This window comes from Cyprinodon tularosa, unplaced genomic scaffold, assembly GCF_016077235.1.
Source record: "Cyprinodon tularosa strain WSP-4 unplaced genomic scaffold, ASM1607723v1 ctg174, whole genome shotgun sequence".
Classification (NCBI taxonomy): Eukaryota; Metazoa; Chordata; class Actinopteri; order Cyprinodontiformes; family Cyprinodontidae; genus Cyprinodon; species Cyprinodon tularosa.
The window spans coordinates 632,977-660,104 of record NW_024038565.1 but is presented as its reverse complement, the minus strand read 5'-3'; the positions used below and the strand labels follow the sequence as shown (position 1 = coordinate 660,104).

General features: G+C 39.5%; 1 protein-coding gene and 1 long non-coding RNA gene across 10 annotated transcripts in view; one reads left to right on the top strand and one right to left on the bottom strand.

Annotated features, from left to right (window-relative positions):
- Nucleotides 1–27,128, bottom strand: part of pde1cb (phosphodiesterase 1C, calmodulin-dependent b) — a 177,589-nt gene that overhangs the window by 58,899 nt on the left and 91,562 nt on the right. The window lies entirely within an intron of this gene.
- On the top strand, nucleotides 3,943–4,516 carry LOC119781289. The gene is made up of 2 exons (XR_005280520.1): nucleotides 3,943–4,176; nucleotides 4,277–4,516. It is a non-coding gene; the product is annotated as an uncharacterized LOC119781289 (long non-coding RNA).

Below are 27,128 nucleotides of genomic sequence, written 5' to 3'. Positions count from 1 at the left end.
TCTTTACTTTATACATGCTCCCAATTGGTAGAATTATTAGACAGCATGGGATTAATTTCCACTGTTATGCTGATGATACCCAGCTATATCTGTCTATAAATCCAGATGAAGCTAACCCATTACATAGATTACAGGCATGTCTTGAAGACATAAAAACCTGGATGACTCTTAACTTTCTGCTTCTGAATGCAGACAAAACAGAAGTTATAGTCTTTGGACCAGAGTCTCTGAAAAAGAAACTGATTAGCCAGTCACTTCATTTGGATGGGATTAAACTGATTTCAGATAATAAAGTAAAAAATCTTGATGTTATTTTTGATCAGGACCTGTCATTTAAATCCCATATCAAAGAGGTTTCTAGAATTTCCTTCTTTCATCTGAGGAACATTGCAAAAATTAGAAATCTCCTGTCCAGGGGTGATGCTGAGAAACTAGTCCATGCATTTGTTACTTCAAGGCTGGACTATTGTAATTCTTTACTATCAGGAAGTCCACAAACTGTAGTTAAAAGCCTTCAGCTGATCCAAAATGCTGCAGCCAGAGTTCTAATGAAAATTAAAAAGAGAGATCATATCTCGCCTATCCTGGCTTCTCTTCATTGGCTTCCTGTTAAATCAAGAATAGAATTTAAAATCCTCCTTCTCACATATAAAGCCTTAAATGGCCAAGCTCCATCTTATATCAGAGATCTGATTGTTCCTTATGTTCCTAACAGAGCACTTCGCTCTCAATCTGCAGGTTTACTAGTGGTTCCTAGAATTTCTAAAAGTAGAATGGGAGGCAGATCTTTTAGTTATCAGGCTCCTCTCCTGTGGAACCAACTACCAGTTTTAGTCCGTGAGGCAGACACCCTGTCTACTTTTAAGGCTAGGCTTAAAACTTTCCTTTTTGATAAAGCTTATAGTTAGGATGGCTCAGGTTATCCTGAGCTATCTCTATAGTTATGCTGCTATAGGCTTAGACTTTTGGAGGACATAGGGACCCCCATTTCATCATTCTGCTTCATTCTCTCTCTGTTCTCCTATTCTGCAGAATCTGTTAGTTCAATCTCTAACCTTCTGCTCTCTCTGCTTTTCCTCAGAGTAGCTTTGCCTCGTCTGTTCCTGTTTGGCTGTGACGTCATCCTGGAAAGAAACATCAGCTGTGCTGCTTCTATCAACACCCTTGTTTATAGATGTTGGAGATCGGCCTGTTTTCCAGTGTGGTCCTGTTTCTCTGACCGTGACTGAGTGGATGTGCTCTCTTCGTCCTCTGGCATGGGAGCTGCCTTGGAGCTCGTCTGCCTGGCTGTGTGTTTCCTGGACGGGGCCGCCTTTTACAGCTGCTTTTTGTATCTCTGCTTCTGTCTCCTTGAACCCCAGTCGGCCTCGGCAGATGGCCGCTCACACTGAGCCTGGTTCTGCTGGAGGTTTCTTCCTGTTAAAAGGGAGTTTTTCCTCTCCACTGTCGCTACAAGCATGCTTAGTGTGGGGGATTGTATTTGAGTCAATGAGTCAATGCAATCAACTGGTTTTCCTTAGATAGAAAACTTTGTATCAATTTGACTGTATGATCTGGTTGAACTGTAAAGTGCCTTGAGATGACATGTGTTGTGAATTTGGCGCTATATAAATAAACTGAATTGAATTGAATTTTGGCCAAACATACCATCTAATGGCTAAGAAGTTCATTTTTTATCTCATCAGACCAAAGACCATTTCTCCATTTGACCATGGAGTCTACCACATGGTTTGGGTAAACTTGAGTCTAGTTTTGATAGAAATCCTTTTCAACATGCCCTTTTTTTGGCCTATCTCCTAAACAGCTTTGACTGGTAAAGAATCTGGACAGCAATTGTGGCATGTACAGTCTCTCCCATCTCACCCACTGAAGCTTGTAACTCCTTCATAGTGGTCGCAGATGTCTTGGTGGCTTCCCTTCCAGCCTCCTTCTTGCCACTCAGTTTGTGAGGACAGCCAGCTGTAAGCAGATCTGCACAGGTTTCATATTCCTTTCGTTTCTTTATCAAGGATTGAACTGAACTCCTCAAAATGTTTACCCAGTAGCTAGTCTTTTGTAGCTGTCCCCCAACTTCCACTTTTCAATAATCTCCTCTCTGAGTCGCTTGGAGTAATCTTTTGAAGAAGTAGATGTGTTTCGATAACAGTTTCTCTGTTATTTGGCTCATTATAAGTCAGCGTATAACTATAATCCCACTGTAATTCTAAATTTTTTCAGCAAAATTTTGTCAGTCAAAGGGCCATTACAAAACAAGGGTATCGGCCTGATTTCCACTTTATATGAGTCTTTTTTTAGCACAATTGCCTGCTAAGTTGCACAACACTGGTGAGAACCCTGCAAGGTAATACCAAATGCATTTAGTGGCAACCACAGACCTACTGAACATGTATCTTTCAAACATCTGAACTTATAACACGTGCGAGGCTATGAATCCATAAGGTTCCTCCAAAGAAAGTTCAACAGTGGGTATGTGAACCCCCAGACCTGCCCCAGACACGCAGCGGCCCTCCAAGCACGGAGCCTCGGGAGACCTCATCGAGGACATCAGCTTGATTTGCAGACTGCTTAAAATCAATAATTTCTGAGTTTCACTCTAAGTTTTAACTATGGCACTAAATGTTTTAAGGTACATAATGCATCTACATCATGTTAGTGAGATTAAGTGATGGTACTATTGCATCGCTGGTTCAACATTTAAGTCAACATTTAATGGAATCCAACACTGAGTTAGATGGATTCTGTACAAGAGCTGAAATTGTAGGGCTTACATCTTCTATGTCACTCATGGGTGCAAGATTAAAAAAAAAAAAAAAAAGTTTAGTAGGCTGGTTTGTTTAATAATCATCTTTTTATGCTAAAGAGTTAGGAAGGCAATGTGCTAGCTTCAATTTCTCATGGCAAAAGACTTCCAATGCCCTTGAAATAATAGACTGATAAGTATAACTGGGAAATATACCGGGTAATATTTATTACATCATCCTAAAAAATGCAAAAAGACTAAAATGTTTATGAATGTCTTTATTTGCAAATAAACAGAGGCCCAATTCACATATATCATCAAAATATCCTAAAAGAGTGAATACATAAACAGCAACACTAGAATCATTGTGCTTGTTATTTAGATCAGACATGTTCACAAGTCATTTTTTGCAAGTCCAAGTCAAGTCTCAAGTCTTGAGAGCTCAAGTCCAAGTCAAGTCTCAAGTCTTGAGAGCTCAAGTCCAAGTCAAGTCTCAAGTCTTGAGAGCTCAAGTCCAAGTCAAGTCTCAAGTCTTGAGAGCTCAAGTCCAAGTCAAGTCTCAAGTCTTGAGAAGGCCTGTCGCAATAATCCATTAATCGCACAAAAAATTCTAATCACTTGATTAATTTAAAAAAGTGAAATAATTTTTGTGCTTGCTTGTTTCTCCTTGTGTTTTCATCTCCGTCACTGAGACGGTATACCTTAAAGGTCGCTATTATATCTATGGAATTATCATTATCTTGAACTGCTAAATGAAAAAATACAATTAAAAAAAGCACACACGCAAAATTTTTTTCCAGATAAATTTAGCGTTTTCTTACAGTATTTCCTGACATTTGTGGTTACAACTTTTTCTAGTTTTAGCAGTAAATGTCTGCTCTTTTATTGAAAATGAGGACTGTGGAAAAAAAAAAAAACAATCACAATCCTGCCGTCCACGTACTGTTGCGTCAGTGACGTCAGTGTGTTGCACAGGGAAAAATATGATTTATGGTTTTCTTTCATTTAAATGTTAGTTTTATGCTTTGCATGTTTGGAGAGGAAGATATGATTTGTTTTTCTTTGTATTTTCTTCTTGAGCTTTGCATGTTTTGATGTTTCTTTTTTATATGATTGTTTTCCTTTATTTTAGACTTTTGAATTTTTCCTGCATGTTGGGTTGTTTTGGTTTGTTTTTCCCTTGTGACAATCCATGCGCACTGGACTGAAGTAGTTGTCTGAGGAGGCGGAGTGCATTAATTGCGCTGTGTAATTGCTGCGTTCAGGTGTGAGCAAGGGCTGATTAAAGCCGACATAAAAGGAGTCTGAAGGAAAGGAGAAGGAGAACGTAATCTGCAGGTGACAGACACGGACGCGCTGCTGAGGGAGATGCAGGCGGGATCCGTGCGCACTGATGGCCCAGTAAGGAGTATTAGGGCAGAGGAGGAACCTCGCCTGTAAGTAGCGCTCCCCCTCGCTTAAAGCATAAACAGGAATATATCTTCCGACGGGGTTTTGGCGCGTGGATGCTGGCGTTCTCCTTGCTTCTCTTTTTAGCTGGATCGGTCTGGAAAGGGGTGTGGCACGCCAGGGAGTGGAACAGTGCTGGAGCGCCGCAGAGTCTGTGGATCAGCCAGTGGGTGCTCCAGGCCGATCACTCGCACCAGAAGCAGCATAACAAGCGGAGCCCAACTTCCAGCCTCTGATTTTTAAGGAAAACTCTTGAATTTTAGGTTTTATCAGGAGAAGAAAAGGACTGTTTTATTATGCCACTTTTGCTGTGGCTTTTTGTATAAATAAAACACTTGAACTTGAGTGCTTCACGGTTTGGGTCTTTGAGTTTTCTTCTGTGTGCGGGTAAGGCGAGCGGCGATCAGTCAAGTTAGTAAAACAAAAAACACTTAAGTGTTTTTACACTGGAATAAAATATTGTTCACAAGTCAGAAGTCACGAGTCTCAGTCGAGTCTGAAGTCTTTTAAATGCAAGTCTAAGTCGAGTCTGAAGTCATTAAATATGCGACTTAAGTGCGACTCGAGTACGAGTCACAAACTCGAGTCCCCATCTCTGATTTAGATGGTGCTAATGACAGTTATTAAGAGCAGCTGTGTACCAGTAAGGTTTCGTCCTTGGGTAGAAATATAGATACAAATACAACCATATATCTCGTGAAAAAAATTGCACATTTGCATAATGCTTAAGAAAAAAGGTGCGTGGTTGGAAATTTTGTTTTAAATATTTTTGAAAACTGTTTTGCTTTAAAGGAAATATTAAAAAGAGGGGGGAAAAACTCACAGCTTTGTTTTACGAATAACAGCCAAGACAGGATGTCCAACCAATTATTTGTTCGAGGGAAATATTATTCCGTCCACTTACCCCAACAACTATGGGTGCTGTCTGTTTACTTATTTTTTATGGTAAAGGACAGAAATAATAAAAAAATCTTGCATTGTATTATGAAGGTTAAATAATAATGTGTTACGAAAACAGTACAAATTAAGTTGGTGAAAGAGGAGCAGTCATATAATGATTAAAAAAGAAAGAAGTAGAAGCGAGGAGCTTAGTTACAGTATTGTCAGTTAATGATGATGCCAGCAAAAATAAAGTAACATCTTTCACCTGAACCCATAAACACTGAAGGCAATGCACTGTGGTAATATCATGGCTCAGGGCCAAAGTAGATCCTGGGCAAAATGCCATCTGAATTATTAGATCTGAGCTATTGGAAAGTCAATGCTTTTTAATTATAGCCTCAAAACAGCTCAGTGTCCTATCACCATATCGTTTCTAAATGTAACTTATGGGGAATTCCTTCCAGCTTTTACAAAAAATTAAAGTTTTACTATGAAGCTAAACCTTGAGGCGATAGATCTAGACCTTAAACTTCATGGTATGTATATTATATTATATCATATGTATGCACTGATATCTTTATATTCGGCTCGAAGACCAAAAACATTTATTTAAAAAATATTGCTTTTTATATATAAGACTGTAAATATTCTCAGATATAATTACCACTCCAGTCTGCCAGTTCAAAGTTCTTGTTGCTGGACAACAAACAGGCCTGTTAACCACAGCCCACAAACCAGAGACTTAAGACTTAGAGAACATCTCATTCATCCACAAAGCCTTGTCACAGCTGAACATTGAGCCAGAGTGATGAACAAGTCTCACTCTGAATACCCAGCCTCTACTTTCACCAGAGAACATGTGACTGCTGGGTAGAGGAGATTCTAAAAATATGAATGCGTGCATGCAACCTTTATTTAACCAGGTATGTCTCATTGAGATTACAAATATCTTTTAGAGGAAGATAGCAAAAAAAAACCAAGAAAAAAAAAAAAAACCCACAGCAATCCATATAAAATACAATTACAATATCAAAACATTTGCAAAAAATATGTACAAGCTGATTAAGAATGGCCTTAAATACCCCAAAAGAAACTACTCCCTATTCCCTTCAACTGCAGTTCTGCATTTGAATCCAATCTGAAGAAACAACAGACTGATTTTTTTTTGCCATTCTCACCACAAACCTTAGGCACAGACAATTTAATATGAAAAGCTCACATGGAAAGAAAAGAAAAGAGTTTTGTTGATACAATTACTAGTCTTTGGCACTCAGACATGGGCAGGAAACATTAGCACAGAATTTGCTTTGATATGCATAAACAGGAGTAAATAATAGAGATGTTTGCCCCCCAGGTCTGAAACTGGTGGTGGAGTGGAGAGGATAAGGTGGTCTGTCCATGACTGCTGGCTAGTGAGATGGTGTGCTTGAGCTTTATGAAGAGATCCGGTGGGATGCATGAGCTGATACTAGTGCATCACTCTGGGACCTGGAAGATGGACGTCCAGCTTGGATAACACAGGTTGCGTAAACCTGTCCATGAAGAGCAAGCATGAAGTGACAGTGGAGAGGAAAAACTTGCCTTTGGGACGGAACCTCTCGCGATTATGTTTCCATAATCTAAAATGGGCAAAAAAGTTGCAGACATTTCCAAGCCTCATGTCATAAGCAAGATCTAACTCTTAAACAGAAACCCAGGCTCAGCTTCAACTCTTTTACAAGATGTTGAATATGAGGACCAAACCCAGACAATCACAATTATCAAGCCTAGACATTTACATGTATACTGAGATGAAACCTATATCTGATGACCTTAAAAAATAATAAAGGGCTTCATCAATTGTAATCTTGCTAATCTCTTAGAATTTGAGAACATTACTTTAGATTTTGTAGCATTTAACACTTGTTTTAGATAAACCAAATATGACTGAACCGCATCAAAAGCTGCTTGTAGGTTATCAAAAGCACTTTTAACTTTATTGTCAGCACGATATAAGACAGTGTCAATGGCATAAAAAGGAAATTTAGCATGGGGGACATTTTAATCTAAACCGCTAAAATAGATTTTAAAAGAAAGGGGACATTGGATTAAGTCTTGTAGGACACCTTTTAATACCGAAGGGCAGCTGGAAAACCAACTTTCCACTTACTCACATCATACCTCGCCAGACAAGTAGTTTTGAAACCATTTCACTGAAAGACAAGAGAGTCCAATATCAGAGAGCCTTTTAAGAGAGATTTTGTGATGAACTGTATGAAACGCTTTTGATTCGTCAATAAAAAGTGCTGCACAATATTGTTTTTTTGTCAACATAAGCAATTATGCTAATCTTTCTACCTTCCAAGAGTGTCCAACAGTCAAGGTCAGCAGTTCCCAACCAGCTCAAAAAGATGTTAGTAAAACACTGACAGTTTGCCACAATCGCTTTGCGAAAGCCCAATATAGTCTACATCGCCTTACCAAACCTCTAGGCCTCTAGGTCAGAGTTCTTGCCTCTACACCTGCCATAAGTCAACTGGACTTGCTTCTTTTTCAGCTTCACAGCATCCCTTAACCCGGGCATACACTGTGCGACAAAACCGCAGGGTTTCGTCTTACAGTGTGACTTTGCAGCTCACAATATATGTTCCTGCACAACGCTTTGATGCGATCTACCTGCTCACACTGTACGTCTAAAAACCAAGTCAGACTCAGCCCTGCAGTGAGATGGAGCTGCTCTGACTCATCTATCTGGAAGCCAAAGGAGTAGAAGAGGAATATGAAGATTACTAGAGTAAAACGCCCTGCGTTGGCAATTTGTCCAATCTAGTGTGCTGAAAGCCCTAAGAAGAAAAAGCAGCGACGTATTTGGACAAAGACATGGCAGACGGTCTGTCAATTTTACAGAAAGAACTCCATTTCATCCGCACTCCTGCCATCCTTCTGTGCTTTCATCTGAGAGGAAGAAAAAGAGGACTCCTTGTTTGTGCATGCCCACTGAGCAATTTGCCCACAACAGCTGACTGAAAATCAAAAATGTTTGAGTTTCTCCCGACCTGGCGATTCCTGATAGGGAGGTGGTCATGAGAGGCTGATCACCCTCGTTACCCCCTTACACTACATGACACACTGTCAGGCTGAAAGTCGGCCAATCAAAAACTTCTTGCATGACTTGAAAGTCGCCCCGAACTGGGCAAGAAAATCGCATGGTGTATGCCCGGCTTTCCTGATGATTCTCACAAATGGATTCCTGCAATGACAGGCACAGCACACCATGTGGCTGCAGCTATGGCAGGCTGCATAGACGATAAAGCGGAGAACACGGTGCTCTCTTATTCTATGTCCCCATCCTCTTCTAGAATTTGAGAAAAGCTCTCCCCGAGGTGGGGGTTAAATTCATCTTGGTGTGATCCACATCCACACTGCAGCTGCATGGCAGCTGCAACACATCTAGTTTGAGCCCTGCATCATTAGGTCATTTGTTTCATGATCGGTTAAGCTTAGCATTAGATAGACAATCAGATATTGATCTTGTAATGATTCCTCTCAGTTTCTGCATGAGCAGCTGCTGTGTGCAGTCAAATATGTCACTTCCTGCTCCCTCTGTTGCATAAGGCAATCAAGGTTTGACTGAATATACCTTCAGCAGCTCCAGTTATTAGGAGTTCAACTAGGAGGAGCCCTATATATTTCTGCCTATCCCTGTGGTTAACCAACAGATCATTGACAGCCATTTGTGTGAGCAGACCATCAGGCATTCCTAGTTTTGACCTCCGTCTCTTTCCTGTTTTCTCCCGCCTTTCTTGCCCCAGTCTAATACTCCTGTTGGCTTCCAATCTCTGAACATTGCCCTCCTGTCCTGTCTCATGACCAAGTTTGTTTACCTTTGCCCCTGCCTGTATTTTCCTATTTTTCACATATGACTCAAGCCTGGATCACAGATCTGCCTCGGTCCCTATGGAAACCTCTGCCAGTTAGTATGCTTCCTGTTACCTATTCTGTCGGCTGGATCCCATATTCCCATCTCATCTAGCCCTTCTGGAAACTTCTGCCCTGTGGATTGTTTCCCTGTGCATAATGCCCAAACTGAAGCAGACTTTCCCATAGACTTTGCCCTTTCTATCACCATCAGAATTTGGACCAGTCATTGGTGAATTTTAGGGGCTACAATGTGGTGCAGTTGGTAGCGCTGTTGCCTTGCAACAAGAAGGTTCTGGGTTAGACTCCTTGTCCAGGGTAAATCTGCATGGAGTTCGCCTGTCTCTCTGTGCATTCGTGGGTTCTCTCCAGCTACTCTGGCTTCCTCCCACAGTCCAAATACATGACTGTTTTTCTCTACATTGTCCTCTTTGTTGTGAGTGTGTGCGTGGTTGTTTCTCTGTGTCATTTGAACAGTGACTGGTGACCCGTCCAGGGTGTAACCCGCCTCTTGCCCGTAGATGGCCAGAAAGGCCAATTAATTAAAATCACAGGTTCACAAATGCATAGGCACTACAAACAGAGTTAATTGAGATTATAATTTTTATAATGATATAATGGGGGGGCGTGAGGTTCAGAGTGACGTTACAGTCTACGAAAACACAACATGGAATAACACAAAAATCGAGTTAATAATCAAACCAAAAATAACACAATAAAACATAAATCAGATGCAAAAAAAAAAAAAGAAAAATCAAACAGGACATATAAACTAATGTCCTGAAATGCCCAGTCATGCACTTCATTACAGCTGGAGCAGAGGAGACAAGCACGGTTCAATCAGCTGGCTGCCAAGACAGCGACGATGCAATATCGTGGAGAAATAGCTGGAATGTCTTCCTGAGTTCTTTGAAATATGAGATATGCTGGTAAGGGTAAATTCTGAATGTCTGTGGAACCACTTGAATGATTTGAAATTTTAGAATTCAGGAAAGAATTTGGAAGTGGTGCTGCTCTCTACAAGTTTGTAGACATTTAATGATTTTAAATAAAATTTTAATGTTATCTGATCTCTAGGATTTAGGCATTCAAAATTGCCCCTCATAGACCATCTTGTCCAAAACGTCCCATTTCAGTTTCTCTGCAGGTTTAACAGGGTAATTAAACAACAGTAGTAGCGTCTAGCTGTCAATACCAAAAGACAAGTATTTTGTTCCTTTAAAAAGATAAGATAAATGAGTTATCATTTAAAATTCAAAGTGCATATTTTCCCTCACCCCTTTTGCAAACGGTATCCTATAAAAGTATGGAAAAGAGAAAAAATATAGAAAAACAATTCTATTTGATTGTGAGGGTGGACCCTCACAATGCCCAGACATTAGTAAACTGCCATGATAACCAGTTGAGACCACAGCATAAAGGAAAATTAAATAGTAAATATGCAGTGGCACCAGTTGTCTCACTAGGGAAATGCTTTGACTTTTCATTTTACAAAGTGATTGTTTTTTCATTCTGACTAACAATGAAACAAGCTGATATCTGCTTTGTGGAGCTCTAGCAAAAGACACAGTCTGTTTCTGTTGCAGAACAAAGGAGAGAGGAAAATATGAGACTAGATTAAGCAAAGGGGCAATGAGTGTAGAGCCAGGATGCAAAAATGGGTAGCCATATGTGTTCGAATGACATTCTAGACCCCATGGTGAGTAATCAATGGCTTTGGGTCAATGTAATCACCCAGGGAGTGTTGGTGCTTTCAGGATACATGATCAGGTTTTTGAACTGATAAACAGAACAAGGCACGTTAAAACATGATGACTAGTTAAGATGAGGCAGCATCCGCACATTTTGCAGCTTCTGTTGTAACAAGTACTGGTTTACAAAGAAAACAGATGTCAAGGACAAGATAGGGACAAAAAATGGCAGAATTGATGTAAAGTGAAGACCAAAAATCACAGTAGAATTTTCTCATAAATTCAAATGAAGAAAATGTTTCATTTGTTCAATTTGTTAGGACATTGATGTTCTTTGACAGCAAGTAGACCTGGTTATCAGGTAGTCATTGGCTATTGATAAAAAAATGACTATGACAAATTACTAATTACATCACAATTAAATATTGTATATTTTACATATTTCTCAAATTTTGCTTCATATTTTCAAATATTAACTTAAAGTTCACTGTTTCTTCTCATCATAGTAGTTACATCCTGCCAGGCGCCGTTATGCATTCGATCTTATTTGAATAGAAATTAGTTTTAAAAATGTAATTCACGATAGAGTTTTTATGTACACTAGATAATTGTGATTTACGAGCTAGTGTGGTTGTTGAAACCCATTGGGTACTTGTTTTTTTTATCCAATAGTAAATCCAAGTCCAACTAGCAATTATTATTCATTAACCAAAACCACAAAATTACACTGTACTATCAAGAATATATGTTATTTAACATTATTGACACCAAGGAGATGTTTGGAGTGCTAGTTTTTAGAGTCAGCAGATCACTTATGCAAAATAAATAAAGACACATATCTCTTTATCTATGGTGAAATTTACTAAACAATCATTTCTATGTTAAAAGTAATTATTCTGTTTAATACTACCTAACTAGAACACACAAACTACTATAAAATAAAATAACTAAAGGAATCAGCAAATATTATGAATCTTGACAACATTGTTTCATGGACAATTAAACAATAGATCAAGCTTAAGCTTAATTTCTGCACTTTGATCATTAGTCAAACTATGAAATATTAGCTTTGGGTAAATTTTGAATGTAGAAACAAGGATGCAGATGCTATCTTTTAGTCTCAGGATGCTAGCACTTTTTAAGTAAATGAGCCATCAAACACACACGGTGGTGTTGTCGGGGGGTGGGGGGGTGGGGGTTTGGAAGAAATAAAGTCTCATCATCGGGATTTGCTCCGTGATCAGAGGAAATGTTACTTGGCGCAGAACAGTGGTGAAAATTGGAAGTTGAGTTTAATATAATCCAGTCAGTGAATAGTTCCGTCTGAAATGAATTAAAATAGTTTTTTTAATGGTTATAGAGTCTTATATGTGGCGGTAATGTTTGATTTATCTAAAGGTTTTTATCTGTTACAATGTAAATGAGTTTGGCTGGAATTTAAGGACAGATTCTAATAGATCTGCAGAGTGGGGACTATAAATCTGATAGGAGTTTAATTTTTTAATTGTTGTTTTGCACAATATGCTTAACTAAGTCTTTTTTGTTGTTGAATATTAGAGATTTTGCAGATATATTTTTATACATACATTGTTTAGATTTCCTTATATATTTCTAACCCTTTTATAGAAGAGAATAGAAAATCCCTTTATTGTCCCACAATGGGCAAATTTACAGCAGCAGAAAGATTATTGAAAATAGTCACACAAATGAGGACCTTAGAAAAATGTATAAGAATAACATAATAGGGAAGAGTTAAAATATAAACAATAAAATACTGTAAAGTGTTTTAACAATATAAAACTGGAGAATTAATAACCAATATGCAGCTATGGACATTTTTACAGTAATTTGAAAATAGCAGCAACATCAGAGATGTGCAGAATGACAGCAGCAGGTTATTTAACTGACTAAGGTTTCTATCATTACATTTGATTTTATTAGTTCCTGCTCCCGGTGGTTGGAACCTTTATTCTACTCTGGATTCTTGTGAGTGTAGTCTTTGTTCACTTTAACTTTTTTTTAAATAAATAAATAAACAAACAGTTTTGAAAACCTCGGTATTCATTCTTTTCCTGCTTTGTGTGTCAACTTTCACGGTTGCTAAGCAACAGAGCATACGGCGGTAAAACCCGCCGAAGGGAGGACCTGTTCGAATTTACAGACAAAACTTTTCCGGTCTCCTAATTTTCAAGGACTTCGAAGGATCCAGTCTAGGTAGACCACGTCCTTGGAGGATGCAGCCCAGGTTTTCGAACAGAGCCTCTGATTAAGAACAGGGCTGCCCACACTGACGTGGCTCAGGGATTACGTCACACGGAGCGTCGTGCGCAGTGAAATCAGGACATTTCCTCACTTTCTAAAAAAAAACCGGGACGCCCGGGACAGGACGTGAAATACGGATATGTCCCGGGAAATACGGACGTTTGGTCACCCTACTATAAGCACATGACCATAGCTAAGAGAGAGAGGACGGAAAAGAACAAATAAAGAGCTGATTGAGTGTAGCTGGCTGGAAGCTCAGACTCAATTCATAGAAACATGCTCAGAGGTCAGAAGTCAGCTGAACATGAGGTTTAACTCAACAGATTCAACGAGCAGACATTTAGCAGACAGTTCAAAGCAAAGCCAGGACTAAGCTTCAGAATTAAAAAATAATTTCAAGATATCTACCTGCCCAGGCAGCGGTTCAAAATATATCAAAGAAAACCAATTTAACCTTCTTGTTTTCTTTTTTTATGAAGTATGATGGTGATGTGCTTTTGTTTGAAGCAGTTAGCTGGATAAAAAAATATATGGACAGCTTCCACTAGCCTTTTATTACCAGTGGTGTGATGTTAGACCTGCAGTTCTGCTTGGGGCAGAGGGTAGCACTGCTGACTTGCAGTAGAGATTCCAGGTTTGATTCCCAGCCCATGATTTCTCTGCATGGGTTTTGCATGTGTGCATGCATGGGTCTGTGTGAATGTTTTTTTGTCCTGTTTGTCTCTTTGTTGCCCTGCAAAAGAATGGCGACCTGTCACACAACCCCCCCTCCCATTGACAGCTGGAAACCACCAGCACCCCTCGTAACCCCAGCAGGGTGACAACAGACATTAAAGAACAGAATTCATCCAAAATAAACAGAAAAAAATTAGTAGGACAAGGTGATTCATCAACACTAAGTTTAATTGCATATGAGGCAAACTGTTATTTCTTTTTGTTGGTCTTTGCAAAGTTTGAAAAATAAGAATGCCAAGAAAGGATGCCTAGTTGTACAATGCAAAACTCTGAAAGGAGTTATAAATCTTTTTATTTTTTATTTCCCTCCTTTAGTCACTAGTTATACTCGTAAGGATTATTGGTACATCCACAGTGATTGTAGGTGGTTGTTTTCTCATGAGTCGGAATGGTCACATCAGGTATTGTATATTTTGCATGGTTTAACTTCCACTAACACCTTTCAATAAACTAACAAGTGTTGTTACAGTGTGAGACAGCACTCCCCAAGCAATCGTGGTAACTCCTTCAAACATTTTCTAATATCGTCCTAAACAAAGCCTCTCCTGTGGGAGTTTGCAAATGACAGATGTGACAAGAATGGCGTGGGACAGAAGAAACCTTAAAAAAGATCAGTAGCTGGCTGAATGCAGCCCACACATGTCAAAGTCTGCCAATCATATCTGCAAGATAAAGTAAAATATTCACTGTATGTTAAAAACAATGAAAATAAAGTGAGTGCATTTGCATGTGTGACTAAATTAGACAGCTCTATGTATTAAAGCTGTTTTTCAAACTGTGTAAGATGAGACAGGCTGATCTGTAATAAAATATACTGTAGAACAACATTTCCTTAAAATAATTTGTTCTTCGTTTACACTAACAGTAAAACACTGATTTTATAGACTTCACTCTTATACACATGAAATGGTGTTTTCCCTCAGTCAGTAGTGTGGACAATCACCAGCTACCATTAAAGACTGAAAGAGATATTTTCAATACTTTTAGGTTGGGTTTCCCATGGAAAAAGATGTCTTAAATAGTTAGGGATTGGAAATGAGCTACTTAACTCCATGCATCTATACAAATTCTAGAAATGTTTGGTTATGTTATGCTGATTGCTGGTTGAGATAAACATCTTTAGATGCATAAAATGGTCAGTTGCTTTAGTTTCTGTGACCACCTTTAGAAGTTTAAAAAAAAAAAGGATATACATTTTTGCAGTTTAAAATACATCATCTTTAGGTGGACACCAAGTAATGTTATATGTATGTAGTTAAAATTCAGTGTAAGTAAAGGTTAGGGGCATTTATAAAAGCTTGTATTTCTGATAACAATACTTTCTAACACAATTGCATTATCGGAAGAATGTTCCATCTTTTCATTAGACATTAGTGGGTAATTAACTTTCCCTGAATGTTGACTTGAAGCCACTATAGATTATACATATTTCTTAAATTTTAAACTAGAAAGTTATTTCTCCTCATCTTAAAGTTGACCAATTGACATTTTTTGGAACAAATATTTGGACAAGATTGATATTTACTTATAGACAGGAAAAGGCGAGATATATTCTTTGCTTATAGTTATGTGTTCGTAAGGCTTCAATGAATTACATCAAATTTAAAGCTACAGTGTGTAATACTTACAGGGATATACAGTCAGAAATGTAATATATTATACATAACTATGTTATTTATCATCATCTACGAGCTCAGCCTCTTAACCTTAATATTTGCGTTGCCTTAGAATTCGTTATTTATAATTACATAGGAGCGGGTCTCGCAGCCATGGAGGCAGACATCTTTGCGCTACGGCAGCGCAGAGCCAACAAACTAGTGATTGCGAGATCGCCAAAATGTCACAACGATGTAGAAAAAATAACGGGTATATTTATTATCCTAAGTCTACATGAAATCAATACCCTACACAGACTAATGAAATACTATCTGTAAAATTATATATGTAAACAAACCTCATCACTTGAGAAGGTAGGTGATGCGGACGTCGTAGAAGACATTTTGTCCCGTAACGCTAGCCGTACTGTTGGGGGGAGAAGCGGTGGGGGGGAGATGTTCATGTTGCTGCAGTCTGCAGTCTGACCGCTAGATGTCGCTAAAAGTTACACACTGTAGCTTTAAGTTAGCACAGAGTGAGTATAAAGCAAAGCAATTAAGGAGGGTGCATGATTTACAAGCTGCAGGTCATCATAATAAAAGGCTGAGCACTCATTTGCCACTTAAAGTTTTATTGTCATACTCATCTCTTTATGCATTCTCAATGCAGCTTATAAATCTAGATTCATGCAAAAAATATGACACCAAAATGTAATTTACATTATTGTGATATAAATATGGTAGAGTTTTGTCTTGTAAATACTTATTTAAAACAGAAAAAACAGAGGATGTGTAAATGCTCCATGCATTAAAAAAAAACATTCAATTAACCTAAATATATAAGGTCTAGTAGACTAGCTACACAGATATAAATGTGAACTAAAACATGAATTGTTTTTGTTTTTTGGAATTATGGAAAGGTTATGAGGAATGCATTAAGAACAAACTGTTTTCCCTTTAAATGAGAGGGGGTACTTGAATCCCCACTGTTAAGCTGCACACTAGTCTAACGTTTTCCTGTTGCTTATCTGCAAATAGTGTTGGAATAATTTGTTGCTACATTAGATGCTAAGGTGCAGTAGTGTTTTTTTTATTTTTTTTTATTTGATGTACATACTGTATATACAGGCTTGTATTATGAAGTGGCAACACAGAAAAGCTGTTCTAAATCCAAACTACATTTTATTTAATCCCTTCGTGCATTGTGAAAGTACTAGGAAATTACTTGTTCTTGGGAGAAATAGAAACAAAAAAGCTTAACAAAGCGCTTTCAGTCTGTTTGCAAGCCGCTTTATATGGTGACAAGTACTGTCAAATATTTCAATTGTAAACCTGTTCACATGGTTTATAAAAGCTAAGACTCATGTTTGTGGCCACTGGTTTATTAGTATCGTAAAATAAATAATTTAATAAACTTATAAACATTAAAAGCTGCCTAAACAGACTTTTACAATGATCATTTAAAAACTTGCAGGTGCAGTTTGATAATTGAACAGAGAGCACAACTGCTATAAATGATAACTCATATATCTATACTCTAAATCCTGGTAGACAACCTTAATATTGTTTGCAACAGCGTAAACATCATAGCAGGTTTACACTATTAAAAACTTAAGAGGCTCACCTCTGACTATGCATCTGTTGTCTCTGCCCAATAATATTAAGGAATGGAGTATAAAAAATATTTATTTATTTATTTATTTATTCAGTAAAAAGGACCAGCAAGATATTAAAAGTAACCCAACTAGGAATTTTTATGAGATTTAATTCCAATAACTCGTTTGAAAAGATCAACATAAATATTAAACTATATGTTGGCATTAATATAGTGTCTATGTAATGTCTATGTTACTTTTACACTGGAGGGACTGATAAACTGGAGAAGGTGTTTGGTGGCAAGGGAACTATGGAAGGCTCTGCTTAGACTGCTGCTCATCATAAAAGAACTATATTTAAGAATTGTCCTTGGATCTAGAAAAATCCCCCCAAACATACGGAGTTTTTCCTGATGTTGCAGTCACTTCGTATTGCTATGTTTACCACAATGTTCAGTTGGTTCATCATTGCCATTCTGTCCTTCTGTATCTGGAAGCACCACAGGATCTTGGCAACGTCATTCTCTACCACCTTTGGAGGTGTTTTGCACTTTGACCTTGGGATTTCCAAGCCATACTCTGATTTACTATGCTCTGGATTAATACCAAAAGTAAATAAATTGTTCTTTGGCATGATGCACACCTTTGGTAAAATAAAAATGTCCATAAAATCGGTACATAAGTTTTCAATTGATCCTGTTAACAAACCAACAACATTCCCTTTTCTATTGGTTTTGTCTTCAGTAAAATACCTCTAGATCAGGGGTGCTGAAGTCCAGTCCTCAAGAGCTACTATCCTTCAACTTTTTAATGCACCCCATTTTTAACACTCCTGAATCAAATAAGTGGCTCGTTACCATGCCTCTGCTGTGCTAAATGAGGGGACTTAGCCTTTCAATTCAGGTGTGTTAGAGAAGAGATGCATCTAAAAGTTACAGGATGGTAGCTCTTGAGGACTGGACTTGAGCACCCAGGCTCTAGATTATTTGAGTCCCATGCTCAGGCTGTCAATAGACACTGCTGCCACCCTCTGGTTTAGTGGGGAACTGCTTGTACCACCAATATACATATCTCACAATGTAGAGAATCTTAAAAAACAATTACTGTATCCAGATTATGATCTGGATCATCATCCCTTGGCATGAGGGACACCTATGACAACAATTTAATTGAAATCCATCCATAACTTCTCAAGTTATCCTGGACACAGACATACAGACAGATGGACCCAAAAACATAACTTCCCTAGAGGAGGTAATTAACAAATAATTACTGGTACACATTGTGTGATTTTTAGGAATCATTTTAGATTTGAACAATTCATACTTCGAGCATTTGATATTGTAAAATCTTGACAGTAAGTGCTGTTGCACATAAAATATGCCAGACTGCACAATTTCTTGCATCAACAGAATTATATATAAAATGTCGAACAGAGAATTTGCTCTAGCATTAAATGGAAAGGGAGTTAAAGACATAAACACTCTCTCATTGCACAAGTCACACTGTAAAAGATAAGAACTGAATATAGGGAAAGGGACACCACTGCTGAAGAGCAAATAATTGACCACAATAAAATCCTCTGGTTTTCCTCCGCCCTACATGCATACACTCACATACCCCCAACAGAGCAACTGCATAGTTATCCTAGTTAATGAGAACAGATCCACATTCTCCACAACTCCTTCGAACGCCACCTTTCATGGACATGCCCTCCGTTCCTTCCATGTCAAAATACGGAGCAACACCAATTTGTTTGTTCCGTCGGCTTGGCGCCACACGGACCTCTCGTGCATGCCCTCCATGTACTTTACAAACCTTGAGCAAGACTTGATGCTGTTACAGCAAATGCAATTGTTGTCACTTTTCATGGACACATGGAGGCGGTCTTCAACTGACTCGACATGGACAGGAGCCGATCTGCAGTACCAGCAGCGACTACGCATTTTTTTCCTGGAACATGTTACCACTTTTAAAAGACCTTTAAGTGCTAATTTGTGAGTTCTGCTAGCTGTCCATGAGAAATCATCACGTGCACCCTGAATCATCCAACAAGCCTTTCGTTGTTTCTCAGTAGCCTGGCCTTCGATTTAACTCCTGTCAAAGCAGCTTAGCTCTATGAACTATTTTTCTCAGGAACACTACAGCTGACAAGGAATAAAAAAAATCTCTCACACAACATTTCAAGTATTGGATAAACATCACTGGATTGAGTGATTAAATAATTTGACAATCTGTGCAAGAGTAAAAGGAGCTGATTTTATTAAAAATGTAAACTCAAATAATTGGGTTGGGGTGTTGGCTTGTGTTTCTTTTTCTCTTTATTCAGAGTTACTCTTGTTCAAAACATGCTCATCAAATGCCAGTAATTAAATTACAATAATCTAATAAAATAAAACAAGATTTTCAAAGCTCATTGAAATCCCATGTCACATGAGTCATGCTGTCAGGAGATTACAAAGGCTTTGTGTCTGTGTCTGCCACAAATACACACAATAACACCCCTATGTTAAGTATACACACAACACTTCATAAAGCTTAAAAGCAAAGGGCAGTGGCAGAATCAGCAATTAATTTAAAATATATCTTTAAAGGCTTTTCGTCTGGATGGAAAACAGCAGGGATGATGTTTTTTTTTTGCTTGCTCTGTACTTCCTTTCAGCAAAATAACTTTTACTGCTTTAAGATTGAAAAGAAAAACATATAAATATATAAAATAACAACAGAAACTGAGTAATCACACTGAAAGATGGATCTAAAGTACAAAGTTTAAAACAATATTATTCATCACTGATTTTTTCTTAAAACTACAAAATAATAACAATACAGTAGCAGCATCCAGGTCAGAGCGTATTATACTCATATTTGACTATTATCTACTTGATTTGTAACATTTAAACTTCTCAAAAACCAAAGAACATAATGGGATCAGTTTAAGACACTGTAACACTTTGGCTTCACAACGGTTTCAAATGTTATTTTTAGCCCAGCACTGACCAACCATCCTAACAAAACCGTACTCAGCTAATGATTTTCTCTAGGCCTCTAAACCTGATACATTCACAGAAAAGTACATCTTCTGAGCAAAAAGTATTAATTCCGCCTGGCTGAGCTGTTTGACAAGCTTCTATTAGCTCTGCATGAAAAACAAAGAATCAAACAAACATATTTGTAGGGAGTAGTATCAAGCCTAGTTGGCTTGTGGGACTTCTGAGGCAGAAGGCAGGCGTCTTTAGGCAAAGTGTGCTTCTGCCCACGCGTTTGCAGAGACAAAAACTCAGGCCACGGAGGAGTCTGAAGAGACCATGCAGAAAGACTATTGGTCAGCCTCAAAGCAATTCTGGCAAACCACCGGGTGCCTCCTGAGTGGAAAACACTGATCTGCACTGCACTAAAAACACAGTTTTAAGTGGGAGTGGGCTACTACTGACCTTGCATGAACATATGCAGTGGAAGAAATACTTTGAGTATTTCCTCAGCCTGGCTATCATGACTTGTGTGTCGGAAGAAGAGATGGATGCTCAGGACTGGACTTGTTCATCACTCAGACTAAAGTCACTGATGTGGTAGAAAAAAAAAAAAAAAAAAAAGAGGCTGTGGGGTGGGCAACTTCTGTTCCAAGTACCATAGCTTTCTTGGTGTTGTCTGGTTGTCATGGCTGAAATTCTTCAACATCAAGTGGCGGTCGTAGATAGTGTATCTTGACTTGAAGACCGAGGTGATGATTCCGCTGCATAAAAAGGGTGGGCAAAGGATTTTTCCAAAAACAGGGGCATCATACTCCTCAGTCTCCCCTGGAAGGCCTGTGCAAAGGTATTGCAGATAAGAGTGCGGCTTCACAGCTTCAGAAGGAATAATGTGGTTTTCCTTGCAGTCGTGGTCCAGCTCTACAACCGCTGCAGGGTACTTCAAGGTTCATGGAAGTACAAATTGTTAAGATGTGTGTTGTGAACCTGTAGAAGGCATTGCCAGCATTCATTCAGATCTGTTCCAACATATGTTGGAGTCCAACAGAGCTCCCCCCTGTCACTGGTTCCATTCATAACCTTTATGGACAGGATTTCAAAGAACCACAAAGGGTCTGGTTTGTAGCCTAGTAAACTAGCCTCACACGGCAGCGGCCAAAATAATTTTTGCCTGCGAGTGGGTCTAGCCTCGAACAATGCCCCAGGCCCTAGAACTGGCTGGCCAATCACAACGTAGAGATGTGTTTTGAATTTTTGGATGCAAAGCGAGCGGGGTTTTGAGGGTGTGACGACAAAGCTGTGTGACGCTGCAGAAAGCGCAACAAGGAAGGTGGTAACAACTATTGAACTGTTCTCGTTTGACTCAGCTTTGGAATCAGTTTTGGAAGGATTAGACTCGAAGGTTTCGTTGAAGCGTGAACAGGAAGAGGCTCTACGCTCATTCATTTTTAAGAAGGACATATTCGCCGTTTTACCGACAGCCGTTTCACATGCTGTTTGTTTACTTTTCCCAACTAGCTTTCTGTTGCGCTTACTACGTCACAGTCAGTTGCGCTCATTGGTCAGAGCATTGGCCAGTATGCACAGACATGGTTTGAAAGACAACAGGTTATTCTCATCAACAATCTTCCGATGTCTCATTCATCGGGGCCAGACTACGTTACACATTTAATCTCACATTTAGTCTGGTTTATTAGGCTATCTGGTTTGGGGATTAGGAGATTTTGTCCCTGCTCTTTGCAGAAGATGCAGTTCTGTAAGCTCCCTCCCGCCAACACCTACAGCATGCATTGGAATGGTTTTACAGCAAAGCAGCTGGGAATCAGCTCTTCCAAGGCCGGGGTTCTTAACTGGAAAAAGGTAGCTTGTTGACTTCTGATTGGAGGAGATTTCCTGCCTAAATTGGAGGAATTTAAGTATCTTAGGATCCTGTTCATTGGCGAGGAACAGGAGATAGGGGATCTGGCAGCAGCCACTGTTATGTCTGTTTTAGTGATTAGAGAGGTAAGTCAATAGGGAAAGATCTTGATTTTTGTACTGTCCTATCCTCACCTAAAGTGATGAAATCAGGATCATGACTGAAATAACTAGATCCCAGATAAAAGCAGCTGAAAGGAGTTTTCTCTGGGCTATGGCTTATAGGTAAGGTGAGGAACCTAGTCATACACAGAATAAGAGTCGCTTCTCCTCCACATCAACAAGAGTCAGCTGTGGTAGTTTGGACGTCTTTTTTTGGATGCGCCAAGGACACTTCCCTTGAGTCCCCAGGCAAGTCCAATGGGACACACCATAGGACACAAAGGAGAACATATGTCTCTCTGGTGGCCTGGGAAAGCTTCAGGCTTCCCCCAGCAGAGCTGGAGGTGTCTGACGAGAAGTCTGGGAGTGTCTGCTGAGACTATGACCCAGTCCTGGATAGCAGAACACGATTAGAATGACAATGAGTATCACAAAACATTTAAAGTCAAAGGCTTAGAGTAAATTATTTTCAAAAAGGAGAAGAAAAAAATTAAAATACAGTAGTTTTGGATTAAAAAACACTAGGGTGTATAACAGTTTGAGACAAATGAAGTGTGCATGTTAATTGATACTGAAGCAAATTAACAGTGTCATCAGAGATTTCTTACTAGGCCTTGAAAATAAGGTATTTCAACCAGTTTCGGGTGTTCAATGTTTATTTGACTGCACTGGTAAGATGTTGGTGGCACACATTCTTCACACATCGTTGAGATGAGCTCAGTTTATCACACTAGTTGTTTTTAGTTTGCCATTTCCTCTGTATTCAGGATGTACTTTTATCTTTAAAGGTTGGACCATTCATTTATCCATTCACTGTGCTAAGAACCAGACTGCTTCCCTCAATTCTTGCTGCAGCCCAAAGATGATCTGACAGGTGTTTACGTTAAGACTGGACTGACAAATGGATCTCAGATCACCACTGGGAACAGGACCCGTATCATGAGAGTTGAATAACTATAGCTCACACCTCAAGTAAGGTACTTTTATCACTCCGGTAGCCATCTGGTTTTTAAAAAAGTTGACAGTTTTCACAATGAAATTTTGAGTAATTTTTTTTTATAAATTCCTAACCCCAAGATTTGAACAGCAGTGTCACTGTCCTTTTTAATAATTAATATTGCTTAGTGGAAAAGAAAAGTATTTTCTCCTCAGATTGATCTCAGAGGATGGGTGTAAAACATATATTATGTGTTTAATTTCATGATACAACAGTCAGTCATAATTGTGGGTAAAGGTCCTCAAAAATGAAGGTGCCTCTTCGAAAATTAAAACATACTACAGTATTAACACTTGTAAAGATAAAGATGAGGTTTTATCTACTAAACTGGTATATTTTCTAAATTTTACTGGCAGATCCTAACAGTTTGTAAAATAATGCACTTAAGCCCAAGGGTTTGTTTTAAAAACATTGTTTCTAATGAGAACAACCCCTATTGTACGGGTCCTCACAGGGTTTCCATTATTATGTCTTCATCATTACATCACTAAAATTTATCCCCAGTTACCCACAAATCATTCCTTCGTAGTGCTCCAATTGTCTGTAGAGGAACATAGAAAAAAGTCACTTAAAAACAAACCACCATAAAAACAAGAACTGGTTCATCATCAGTGCTCCATCCTGGCTTCTCCTATCTGATGGTTGAGCGCAATATTCTAAAGCCGTGCGACCAATGGAAGTTGCAGGCTAGTTTAAGATGGGTCTTCTGAAAACTGCTTAAAGACCCAAAAGTCTAAATTTGTTTTTAAATGATTAATATTAAAATATTGTTTTTAAATGAAGCCTTGTTGCATTGAATTCCACAAGGGTCACTATTAAAACATACAGTACGCCTGCAAGATTACACATCGTGAGCTGTTACTCAAGTGCTATTCAGATTGTTCATTAATGTTGAACCTTATAGTCTTCACCATTTCAGCTGGTCTTAAGTTTGAAAATAATTAATTTGAAATTTGAGCTTCAGGGCTAGATAGACAGAGGATTTATTCCCCACTTTTCTTCTCCCTCCACTGGAAATTTTGGACATTCTTGTCAAGGGTGGCTCTCCATTGCTCACACTACGAAACTGCACAGAGTGGAAATCGTGCCGGTGCGCTCGTGTGTCTTTGTCAGTGCGGACTCCGCTCACCCCTCAGGGCTTCTTTTCATCTGCTGTTTTGTGCTTCGTGGCTTTGTGGATTGATACCGGACTCTGCGCTGCAGTTGGCAGGCTTCCAACTCCACAGAGCAGACAGAGACACAACTCTCCGGCAAAGCAAAAGTTGGAGGAATCTGTTAACGTCAACAGTGGCTGGTGCAACAGTACTGATCCAGCAGCACTTTTCTCTTGACCTGGAATCCTTTATCATAAACTGTAAGCCTTTTTAATTCACCGCGCAAGTTTGCTTCATTCATTCTGGTCATAAGTCCACATCGCGCCACATGCGAATGTGCAGTTTGCTCAGCGCACACTCACACAGCAGATTCTGAATGTGGAGCAGAGCATTCTGGACTCTATAGTTATAGTGCTTGGTGACTTTAACAAAGGAAACCTCACTGATAAACTTCCTAAATATAGACAGTTTATTAAATGCCCAACAAGACAGGATAACATTTTGTATTACTGCTACACCACAGTCAGGGATGCCTATTACTCCTTTGCACGTGCTGCACTAGACCAATACGACCAAACAGGAACTAAAACTTTGCCAACCTGTAGTGAGGACATCAAAGAATTGGACCAGTGAGGTGTGTTTGGATTCCACTGACTGGGATGTATTTATGGCTGCTACCAACAATCTAGATGAGTACACAGAGGCTGTGACATGATACATCAGCTTATGTGAGGTCTGCTGTGTTCCATCACGAACCAGGGGGAGTTACAATAATGACAAACCCTGGTTTACAGCCTAACTCAAAAGGTTATGGTTGGGTAAGAAGGAGATCTTCAAGAGTAGGGACAAATGAAGATTAAAAGATGCAATAATAAAGTTCAGCAAGGCTGTGAAAGAGGCTAAACGACTGTATTCTGAGAAGCTGCAAAACCAGTTTTCAGCCAACGACTCTGCTTCTGGCTGGAAAGGGCTTAGAAAAATCACAAATTACAAGCCAAAACCCCCCACTCCATGAATGACCAGCACATAGCCAACAACAAGAGTGACTTCTACTGTTGTTTTGACAGACAAAGGGACAGTCCTTCAACCAAGCACCCATGACATCTCCCTCACCTCAGCTGAGGCCACCTCTCACAATACTCACCTTAAAGATCAATCCCTCCTCTCCTCCACCCAGCTCAGTGACAACTTTTTCCATAAACTAGAGAAATGTTAATAAACTCCTCAGAAGACAGAACCCTGCTGGACCAGATTCTGTCTCCCTATCCACCTTGAAGCACTGTGCTGATCAGCTGTCTTGTTTTTAACACCGCAAGCCCGTCACGCCTTGACGATTTAGACCAGCGCATGCCTGACAAACAAAAATCTGGAAAAAAACACTGGCATACACTGGGTAAAATACGATGTTTTCTTTAAGTTATGAGCATGTTAACAAACAGCAAGTACATTGAGAAATTTTGAGCATACTCAAGATTTCTTATATTCAACACATATCAACATATTTGACCTCTTCCAGATTACTGCTGAACGCGTTTTTAACTTACAGCTACTCTATAATGGCATGTTGGCAGCATTTGGTATGAAGAGGGGTTCTCAGGAGGAAACCATCAGTTCATCCCCATCATAGCGTGCAGTTGGGTGTGATGGATCCTCCCTGCGTTCACGCCCACGGTCAGCAATCTTCTTAGCAGGCATGATGCTAAATCTGCTGCGACTGCAAACCTTCTATCTTTGTTTTTGTTTTTATTTTTTAATTCTTTAGTTATTCTAGCTGTGGTAAACAGCAGCTAGGTTAATACAGCGATCTAAGACATCTTTTTATGCAGACAGGGCGCCTCCAGGCGCATCACTGCTCCCCTTAGGAGCAGCTTTAACTGATGCTTTGTAATACCCATGATATGATGATTGTGCATAATTTCATAGGCATACAGGTCTGCAGACGACGCTGTCAACTTAGCCCTTCACTTCATCCTCCAGAACCTTGATTGAGCAGGTACCTACGCCAGGATCCTCTTTGTGGATTTAAGCTCTGCCTTCAATACAATCATCCCAGCTCTGCTTCAGGAGAAGCTCTCCCAACAGAGTTTGCCTGACTCCACCTGCGGGGGGATTACAGACTTCCTGTCTGACAGGAAGTAGCATATGAAGTTGGGCAAACGTGTCTGACTCACAGCTCATCATCACTGGTTACTCCCAGGGCAGTGTTCTTTCTCCTCTGCTCTTCTCCCTGTACACCAACAGCTGTACCTCAAGTCATCAGTCTGTCAAGTTTCTGCAGTTCGCGGACGACACCACTCTCATCGGACTTATCTCTGATTGTGACGAGTCCGTCTACAGTTGGGAGGTTCACCATCTGGCGACCTGGCACAGGGAGAACAACCTGGAGCTCAATGGTCTAACAGTGGAAATGGTTGTGCACTTCAGGAAGAACTCAATAGCCCCAGCTATTCCCATCACATTCTGTGACTCCACAATTGACACTATGGAGTCTTTCAGCTTCCTGGGAACTATCATCTCACAAGAACTAAAGTGGGTGCTGAACATCAAGTCCCTCACACAGGAAGCCCAGCAGAGGATACTTCCCGCGGCAGCTAAAGAAAATTCAACCTGCAAAGGACAATGATGGTGCAGTTCTACTCCTCCATCAGTGAGTCCATCATCACCTCCTCCATCACCATTTGGTACACTGGTGCCACCACCAAGGACAAGGCCAGACGTGACGTGTCATCCGGTCTGCAAAGAAGGTGATTGGCTGCAATCTTTCATCTCTCCAGGATATGTACGCCTCCAGAACTCTGAGGCATGCATTGCTCGTGGGGGTTGTCTGTAGCGCCTGCTTAATACGATTTTCTTTTATATGCAAACTCTACAGTCTACCTTTGTATTGTCAATAAAATGGTAATGGCTCATGATTTCATTTCTTTCCATGCTGTCACTAATTTTGTTAACTGTACAGTTCCAGCAGTTTCTCATGCTCTCATTATTTCTCTTCTGGCCTCACCTGTTAAATTGTCTGTGCATTAGTACCTCTTGCCCCTCCCCTCCCCTTAGACTGACAGACATATAGACATATCACTTTAAGAGAAAAAAAGCATGAGAGATAGATAGAAAAAAGGAGCTCCAAAAAAGAGCCATCTCCTGTCATTCATATCAAACAGCCACTGTCTTGGAGCCATTTCATTTCTGACTATTTGGTAAAACTTGTA